The sequence below is a fragment of the Eschscholzia californica genome, unplaced genomic scaffold, assembly GCF_041429995.1.
Source record: "Eschscholzia californica isolate CP2 unplaced genomic scaffold, dmEscCali1.0.p SCAF_6, whole genome shotgun sequence".
Classification (NCBI taxonomy): domain Eukaryota; kingdom Viridiplantae; phylum Streptophyta; class Magnoliopsida; order Ranunculales; family Papaveraceae; genus Eschscholzia; species Eschscholzia californica.
The window spans coordinates 4,286,936-4,297,456 of record NW_028238483.1 but is presented as its reverse complement, the minus strand read 5'-3'; the positions used below and the strand labels follow the sequence as shown (position 1 = coordinate 4,297,456).

Below are 10,521 nucleotides of genomic sequence, written 5' to 3'. Positions count from 1 at the left end.
CAATTAGATCAGCATGATCCGACGCTCCTTGCAGCCGTCTCACCATGATCCGGAAGAAGCTCTGCGCGACATTAGTTCTACAAGGGTGGAACGCCCCCCGTCCGATTTGGACGTGGATACATTGTGCAAACGGTCCCAAACCAATGTTTCCTTTATGTCGTTTTGTCCCTAACTTAACCATTTCCTAGAAAAACTTAAAACTTGAATATGTCATTCATGCGGAATTGGATTCAAGTGACTTGACTTTAAACCGAACAACTCAGTGAGGCAAACGTAGAGGTATTTACCATTTTTGAGTTTCATGAGTTGAACCGATCGGCTCCGGTTCCAACAATAGTTGATTCAACTGAAGTAGTTACCGATAAATAGAAGGCGATGAATAGTTACACCGATAAAAAATAGGGTTATTTTGCGAAGGGGTCGCGGACTAGTATTGACCAGTTAAGTTTTTAACACCGTCTATCATCGTAGCTATATTGTTTAAAAGTTGTAACACCATTAAATCTAACTACACTAAATTCACAAAAGTGAAAATTTATAACATTCACCGTGAAAAATATTAATTTTTCAAATTTTGCTAGTTGCTTCTATTAACATAACTTTGAATTTCTTTTAAACGATTAGATCAAACAAAATGACGCACCTAAAAATTTCAAATGAAAATCGAAGGTTGAAGAAAGAAAAAAGGAAGAAGATGAATTTAATATGTTCCTTCTTTCAAAAACCGAATAGGTTCTTTCAGATTCACTTGGGTTAGCATCGTTACATCTACTTAACGAGTTAACTGTCCATGCAATGCGAAAGTTAAATCTAACATTTATTTAACGGTCAATAATAGTCCACGCTTTCGCAAAATAATAAACGGTCATGTCCCTTTTGCAAAACACGGTAATTAATTATGTACGACCCTTTCACAAAATAACCCTAAAAGATAATACCAAACAAAAATTGCAAAATAGGCACTTGACTCGACACAAACAACCGATATTAGCGATCGGAGAAGACACTCGAGTTACAGAACAGATAAAAACGACGATATTTAGGTGAAGTGTTAATCGCTCTTATACCATAAATGTACTACATTAATACTAGTAAGGTGCCCTTGTACTACATTAATACTACTACGATTCACAACTAGAACGAATCAATAGATATAGTAAAACACGGTGCCCTTGTACTACATTAATACTAGTAAGGTTCACAACTCAAACGAAACTTTATATAATAAGAGATACACAGAAAGGAAATACTTGATGCACAAGAAGTACAAGAGTATTTCCAAATATATTCACACAACTCTTAGTTGTGTGGGACTCTAGCTAAATGAATCCCACCGGTTCACCATTTTCTATACAGTTAAACTCGCATTATCCACCGTCACTTTGCCAGGTGAAGTAAAACAAATAACACATTAAATCTAACGGAGACCGAGAGTTGGTTGCAGCCAATTTGGCAGCTTGACAAACCAATCCTTAAAACCAATCCATAAAGGCAGTCTTAGTTATAACTATGAATAGTAGAACAGAAAGCAAGATTTAATAACTTATAGTGCTACATATTAACAGTTGATAGCTCTCCTTTTTATGTTAACCTTCAACCCATCTTTCATATGAAGATTTATAGCTGGTTTTGGAAATATATGGTTCTCTATTGCATCAATATGGAAGTTAAAGAGCACGGCTGCAATAACAGATTTCATCTCTGTGAAAGATATATCTTTACCTAAGCATATCCTTGGTCCTTTGTTGAAGACAAAGAATTTCGACATGGGTTCGAAGCGTAGCTTCCCATCTTCATCAATCCATCTCTCTGGCTTGAACTCCAAACAATCTTCTCCCCAAATCCAGGGCATTCTTCCAATGGAATAAAATGAAATTATTATCTGCATTCCTGGCCTGACTAATGTCCCATCCGGAAGTACGTCTTCCGTTTCAACAGATTTGCTATTAAGAGGAATTGGAGGATACATTCTTAGTGATTCACATATTGCTGCATGAAGATATGTTAGCCCTTTTAGATCATGGGAATCGAATACCCATGGCCATTTTTTCTCTATGTCTTCCTCTTTAATGTTTTTTGAATACAACAAAAGCCTTAGTTCTTCGAGGATTTTCATCTCAACAGAAGGTGTTTTAGAAACCAACCAGAAAAACCAAGTTAGGCCTGATCCAATTGTATCTCTTCCTGCTATAAATAGACTCAGCATGGCATCTCTCATAAACTTATCACTCTTGGACATATCATCATTTGATTTGATGTAAGAAGATAAGAGATCAACAGTATCTTTTCCTGTAAGAATTTCTTCTCTTTTGTGAGAAATATATTCTTGAAATATAAGATCAATTGTTCGATGAGCTTTACGCAACTTCCCCTCTGTACCAATTCTCAAGAAACTCAATAATTTCCATAAAAATATTGGCATTGCATGCCGATAGAGGACGGCTTCTTGTACATCATCAATTGCATTAGCTAATTCATTATAAGGAAGCTCAATTGATAGATGTTTTTCATTTCTACCAAATATAAGACCCATATTATTATCAAAAGAAAATCTTAAGTACAGATCTTGCAGATCAATTGTTAACCTGTTTTTCACAGCATATTCTAGAAATGGTACTAACTGTTCTTTTACCACTTTACGGGTCATGTTAGCGACTAGGACTTTAAACTCCATTGATGCAAATCCTGCATGAGCCATTTTTTTTTGTAGAAGCCATGCATCAGAATCAACATTGAACAACCCATCACCAAGAATGCTAAAAACTTGCTTGAAGTTTGAGCCTTTTGGAAAATTCTTGAAGTTTGTTTTAAGTATGTATTCTATATTTTGAGGATGACAAGTTGCGACATATCTAAGTTTTGAGAAAATGGGTCCATCTACGAAGAAAGAACCTCTTTTGCTTCCAAGTGAAATAAATACCTCAGATAACCAATCAGGTAACCGGTTTGAATTCCATAGAAGAGAAGGAAGGGTACCGAAGAAAAGTACGTAGTTTATGGCTTGGCTCTTCTTTTTGAAGTAAAAAGCTAGAGAGAAAAAAGGAAGAACAATGAACAAGAAAACAAGTGGCCATCCATGGAAGAAAGCATTGAGGTGTAGAGAAGAAAGCAGATGATCAACATGAAAGTAGGCCATGTATTGTCTTGAGTAGATGTAATGAAGAATTATAGATTGGTATTTAAACCAGATGATAAAGCGCCTTCTTTTAGGTATCATTCAATAGTTTAGGTATCTTTCAATAATTTAGGTATCTTTCACACAATTTTGAAAGTCAGTTTAAAGGTAGCCTTTATATATGCTAAATGAAGGTGGGAATCACATATGCGTCTGTTAACCCTAGGAAAGTAGGGTCGGTACTTAGAGTCATTACACCCAACACAACTTTTGTTTTTGGTAAGGAGGTTTACTATGAAAGTCATTACACCCAACACAACTTTTGTTTTTGGTGAGGAGGTTTACTATGAAAGTCATTACAATGGAATTTGATAAATCAAAATGTGATAAGCACGATAACCGCCGAATTAAACTTTGAAACTATTAGATTATAAGGATCGAGATCCGAAGATATAAAATATCAACCGTCCAAGATATATAAAGATTTGGAAGATATTATTTAGTTATCTTGTATTTATCCTAGATAGAGTCCCAGGAAACTAAGATACCCAAGTCACTCAATAAATACAAGTGATTTATGTGTATTTTAATTATTGAGTTAGATTGAGTCATTGAGTCTATCGAGTTGTAACCAATCAATCCCACGATTGTGGAGATAATATAATACAACCATTAATGGCTTTCTCCGTGGATGTAGGCCGTGATCCTCCGACTGGACCCGTAATGTGATTTTTCATCACAAATTTGACATATCTAGAGAGAGAAACCAGAAATAAGAGAAGTTTAAAAGGGGGGGGGAGGGGGGGGGGGGGGAATTGGGGGAAAATGAAGAAGAAAAAAATCTAGAGAGAGATATCTTACCGTCACTGTATTCCTATTTTCATCGCCACCACCCATGTCTTCTTTTTTTGCTCTCTCATGAACCAGACATTAATGGTTGGAAAGATGAAAAACAAAAGTAAATGGAGGAGAGAGATTTAAATCTGGTTTTGGAAAAGATGAAGTTGAGAAATAAATAGAGGAGAGAAGGTTAAATCTGGTGTTGGAAATCACAAAAAGTATATCTTGGAATTGATTGATCAAGATTTGACAAGATGACTATTGTTAGGCACGTCTAACAACGCGGAAGGGTAAAAGCGAGAGAAGAAAAAAGAGTTTAACGGCCTTTTGACGTTAACGGCGGAAAGGGGACCATCTGGGTGTTTTTGATACAGTAGGGGGCTACGTGGGAAGCTGGTCACAAAGTAGGGGGTCTTTTGGGAAATAACCCTTATTTTTATCTTTTTCGACTTGGAATGAAGCTTCATCACTTCACCATTCAAGTTTTCCCAACTTCAGTTTTTTTAGCTGTGATTTGTTTCGTCTCTCTTTGGTTGAAATTTAAATATCATTAGATCATCTTTCTTTTTGTTTCGTCTACAATGAAGATATATTCTAGCAAACCATAACCATCTGGTTATGAACAATTCATTAACATTGAGACGAGTTTGGTCTTCTCTTGAATTTGGTACCTAATGGATCAATCCATCCCTCACCCCAATCACCAATTTTTATGCACAATGTTCACTTCCGTTATTCTCTCATCTTTGTCGATATAAAAAAAAAAAGATAGAAAGAAAGAAAGGACGGAAGAAAAGAATGTTATTCAAGCATTATCTATCAAAATTACTTTGGTTGAAGAATTTCAAGTTTCCAAGCCTAGTAAATTACCAAGCTAAAGTTACTTATACAGTGAAGTTGCAGACAAAGAGTTCACCACCATGTCCAATTGTTCGACATTAAATAAAAAACAAAACCAATTTTAAGTTCAAGTTCAAATTCAAACTTTGAATCCGATCATATGCCAGCAACATTGACCTTTTCCAAGTTAAATCTTCAAATTGTATACTTCACAAGTTCCTCATTCCAACTTGAGGGGGAGTATTAGATTATAAAGATCGAGATCCGAAGATATTAAATATCAACCGTCCAAAATATATGAAGATTTGGAAGATATTTTTTAGTTATCTTGTATTTATGCTAAATAGTCCTACGAAACTAAGATACCCAAGTCACTCTTTAAATACAAATGAGCTCTATGTATTTTAATTATTGAGTTTCATTGAGTGATCGAGTCTATCGAGTTGTAACCAATCAATCCCACGATTGTGGAGATAATATAATACAACCATTAACGGGATGTAGGTCGTGATCCTCCGGCTGAACCTGGTAAACTATTGTGTTCTCTATTTTAGTTTATATCTTCTATTCTATCAACGATAATGAAACTTTACAGGAACAAATGGGCCTATAGACCAACAAAATAAACGGCCTAAAACCCATACAACTACATTATTTATACCCTTAATAATCCAAATTCAATAAAACATGGATTCCACTTCCTATTGGAATCGAACCTACGACCTCCAAGGTTTTTGGAATTTATGTCAACACGAACAACCACTTGGGAAACCACGTGTTGACGGTGAAAAGAGGTTACTAATATCTCCATTTTATTACCTGTTAGAGCTTGAGTCCATGTTGGAGAAATCTTTCTCAAACTGGCTTCTAAGAACTATTCTAAGCACGTTTAGCAAGAGTGAGCTACACAATTAGCTTCACAATTACAAAAAAAAAATCATTATTTTAAGCCTCCAAGCTCCCCCTGTGAAATATTTACAATTTACAAAGTTAATTGAAGTATAAAAATTTAATTTTTTTTATTTGAAGTCCTATTTACCTCTTTCTTCTTCCCTAATGGGTCATGGAAATGTCACATCTGAATTGCTTAATTTAGGCAAGTTAATTAATTTCGAGTCATTATTATAATAAAATGATTGGTTTTCTTGAGTAGTTGTCTTTTATGGAGTTAAGTGTGAAAATAGATAAAAACGTGTGAAAAGATATTTGGGTCATTTAGTATCACGGGTATTCAGAGAAACTGGACCAAGATCATTATGGGTGAACAACAGAGACCTAGACAAACCCGTATGTGAAAACTGAGCTCAAATCGGAGTCCGGACGGGTAAAATAAGCAAAGTCAAAATGAGAGTCAAAGAAAGTGGACCAATGGTATGATTTCGGGTACGGTTTGGCTAGCGGGATGGCGTGTGATGATGTGGCACTTCCTAAAGCTTGGACCATCATAGTTTTGTGTCCCCGCAAAGCAATGAAATGTCTGCAACGAGAGTGACTCAGTGTAAAGTGCCGCAAAGTAGTTTCCGTAGTCCCATCACCTTAACCGCTCAAATCCGCGCGCGTCCCTTCATCTGACGGCTGCTGAGTTGTCCCACCGTATTTCGCTACACCCAGCTGCACCATAGTCGAGTATTCCCACGAGGCAAACCCTAGCCACTGGACATACCCTTAATGTTAGGGTTTTATGATTTTAACCCCTAGAATTCCAGAAATAGCCTATTATTTCCCACTTTTTACCGTTAAACCCTACCGAAAATCCTAGCTCTATATAAAGACCTTAAAAATACCAATATAGTTTCTTGCCCCTCCCTCTTCTAGTAGTTAAATTCTAAAATCATCTTCTTCTACTTTCTCTAGCCACCTTCATCTCTTTTCCTCAATTTCTTTCTACTTCTAATCTCTACTTCTAATTTCTAGATCTAATTTGTATTTCTAACCTATTTTCTTCTCCCATTTCTTTTCTATAATCTATTTCTCTCCATTTTATCCTCTAAAATTTCTTCTTCTTTATTTATCTTCTAACTTTCTCTTTTCTCGTCTTTTAAAAAAGCCATCATTTGAAGTTTTGGGGTAAAATTCTTGAAAACATTTGTGGCAATTATTGGATATCAATTGGAGACACATGGATCTTGTAGGGTTATGGTATCACCTAGTGTTGTAAGTGGAATCTCAGACGTCTAGTACGTCTAACACTAGTTTCCAGGATCACATGCAAGAACTAAAGATGAAATAGGATGGGAAGAAGATTACCTTAATCGCTTTCCCTCAAACTTAAATTTCGACGCCTTTTCATAAGATAAAGAGCTTCAAAGTGTAGCTCCTCTATTTGAGACACCGAGTAAGTTGACTTGAACTCCCTTCTTTAATGGCAGTTAGGACCTTATTGAAGGTTGACATGAACTCATTTCTTCTTGACCAGATAGATAAAATATGAGCTTTTTCTCTAAACTCCCTCTCTCCACTTGATGTTGTAGAGATTGATTTTCTCTTGAGAAATTCCACACATTTTATATTATCTAATGAGTACTTATATAGAAAATCCTAGAGTAGAATCATATTCAAACTAGGACTCAAAATGGACCACAAAAAAGATAAAGTCAGAAACCCTTTCTGAATGAGATTCCTAGATGGAAGGGATTTCCATCTAGGGTTTCCCTTTGCTATGGTCGGTCAGATCAGCCCCCTTAGTGGGCTTGGCCTAGCCAGCCCATTGCTTCATCAAACCATCACATGGCCGACCCCTTTAACTTGTCCCGGGGCCTCCTTTTCAGTCCCGATTCTTTTTATCTTTGTCCGGATTCTTTTTGAACCTTTTGGGCCTATCAGATTGGATCTAATCCATCTATTTTCCATGTTCCTTCTAGTCAATTCTCTTCGATTAAGTCATCACTCTTTGGTGTAACTCGTTTTAGGATCCGGTCTATGTTCGCCGCGGATTACCGAAGTGATCCTACGAGTTGGCTTCTAGTTAAGCATTACTATCCCTAATTTGAGATGATCTTCCGGATAAGGTCATCTTTATCCTATTCGACTAATTGCATGCATTGCCATATTGGTCGACGAACACTCCTTTAGAAGGACATATCCTTTATTCCTTTAGAGCTTTGGATCTAGATTCCATGTAGTAATTTTCTTTTCATTTCTCTTTTGTAATTCCATTTACTTTAGAATTTCATTGAATATTTCTTTAGATTCAATGAGTAGCTAATTTCATATCTAGGGTTGTAGATGAAACCTATTATGAATCATTTTGAGATATGTTATTTGAATAATCAAACCTTTTGATTGTGCTTTAATGTCTTTAAATACATGACTATGGAATGCTTTAAACAAGAATATCTTCCAAAATTTATATAGTTCATTATATTAAATTGTGAGTTATAAAGAAAGAAGCTTAGTTGATTAATTACATGTGTTAGAAAGTTAACTAAAATGGTGGATTCTAAATCCTAAATTTTTCTTTCTCATCTTTAAGTTGTTATTGTCTGACCAGTTTCAAGATCAACTAAATTTAAGGAAAAGGGTGTTGATTTAGGATTTAAGGCGAAATTACTAATCCTTGAGGATTGATCTCGGACTTCCGAGAACTATTATAACGTGACCCCGTATACTTGCGGGAATAAACCCTTTTTAGGTTTATCAAGTTTTTGGCGCCGTTGTCGGGGATAAGTTTAAGTTCGTTTTTAATCTTGAATTATGTAGATCTAGGATTTTCATTTCTTTCATTTTTATTTGTTGTTTTTTTTGTGTCTTTTGATTAATTTGAGTTTCTTTTCTTATCTTTCTGTGTGTAGTGCACAATGGAGCTATAAAGGAAGGAGCAGCAAGGAGGAGGACATTGAAGAAGACCATTTTTTAGTTGTTTAGTTTTTATTTGGAGAGATTGTGTTTAAACTTCTTTTGTATTTCTTGTTTTTTATTTTATTATTGTTTTGACCCTAAATTGGGCATTAATTTTTATAACCGAATGTACGAATCCTCGGGTTGGCTAAGGAGGACGTTGCCCGTCTTGAACGGGAGGTACCTGCTCTAACACCCTTAAATCCCCTGTAAGTCAGTTAATTATTTTTTTGGTGCATATATGTTGCGAACTGCGTGGTTTGTCCGTTTCTAGGAAGGGCATTTAAACCCCCCAACAACATAAGAGTCGGATTTCATCACCCGGTGTTGCCCACATATTAACCCACTTCTTCTTCTTCTCCTTCTTCAAATGAATACGTTGGGGGTTTATGATAGGGTGATATCAAAGTATATTTTGTGATCTTCCCGCATAAGGATAGGTAATTTCCTATAAAAATCCTCTTGTTTTTTTGTGTTATTTATTGTTTATTGTTGAAGTATGCTAGAAACTTACATGATTGAGTATGCTAGTAACTTAGATAAATTGGCAAGGAGTTCGTAATAGAAATTGGGGCATAGTAGAATTTTGAATTACTTTTAGTGAGTGTTACAACAGTTGGTAAATCTCTAGTTGGGTTTGATTTATTTGAACATGTCTTGTGGTGAGTGCCATCATTCCAAATTTTCAACTCCCAGTAACTTCCATTAACCAGTGGATGGCTCAGAGTTTGAACTATTCGGATTAACCCAATAATCTTCTTAACTACTTAGCCTCTAAGATTATATGCACCGGCTGACATTAGTCTCATCACATGACAAGGTTATCTTTTTGGGCCACTCTAAAAAACGTATCTTCAGTACTTTGGAGGTTTTATTTTTTTAACTAGCAATCTGTAAATTAAAGCTGACTCCACATTTTAAAATTTGCAGGGAGTATGAAATTAGTTTAGTAATTGTCCTTTGTTAAGTTTGTGGTCATCCAACTCAAAACCAATTGGTGATGAGTGGAGAGGGCCTAGACTTTATATTCTTGGTTGCTAGATACCCATTGTCCAATGTGGTATCAGAGCTAGGCCGAACACGTGATAGGCTTAAAAGCCACACTTGCTGCACGTCACTCGTAAAGAAAAAAACACACGTGTTAGGTTCAAAGAACCCACACGTGAGGGGGCGTGTGAGAATAGTTCCACATTGGAGAATGGGTAACTAGCAACCAAGAATATAAAGTATAGGTCCTCTCCACTTATTGCCAATTGGTTTTGAGTTGGATGGCCATAAACTTAACATGGTATCAGAGCTGGGCCCACACGTGATAGGCTTAAACTCACACGTGCTCCACGTCTTCTAAAGAAATACACGCGTTAGGCTCAAAGAATGCCACACGTGATGGGCGTGTGAGAATAGTCCCATGTGGTCCTCTCCACTCATTGCCAATTGGTTTTGAGTTGGATGACTACAAACTTAACATGGTATCAGAGCTAGGCCGAACACGTGATAGGCTTAAAAGCCACACGTGCTCCACGTCACCCGAAAAGAAAAAAAAACACACGTGTTAGGCTCAAAGAACCCCACACGTGAGGAGGCGTGTGAAAATAGTTCCACATTGGAGAATGGGTAACTAGCAACCAAGAATATAAAGTATAGGCCCTCTCCACTCATTGCCAATTGATTTTGAGTTGGATGGCTACAAAATTAACATCCTTCAATAGTCTAGTCAGAAATACAAGTATCAACCTTGAAATACAACTAGTAAGAGTTCAGCTTAAAAATCAATGCCTTGTTACAGTTTTTGGTCCTAGGTGCTTTGAGATTCGTTCCAAAATTTGTGGTTATGATGTTTTCTTTTAGTTAATGGAATGTGATAGCTAGAAGAAACATCTAGGTTTGTT

The 10,521-nt window shown here is 36.2% G+C and overlaps 1 pseudogene across 1 annotated transcript; it reads right to left on the bottom strand.

Moving 5' to 3' along the window:
• Positions 1 to 1,197: 1,197 nt before the first annotated feature.
• On the bottom strand, positions 1,198 to 3,165 carry LOC147530908 (alkane hydroxylase MAH1 pseudogene; annotated as a pseudogene). Its single transcript, XR_015227956.1, has one exon. The product of XR_015227956.1 is annotated as an alkane hydroxylase MAH1 pseudogene (transcript).
• Positions 3,166 to 10,521: the final 7,356 nt, after the last annotated feature.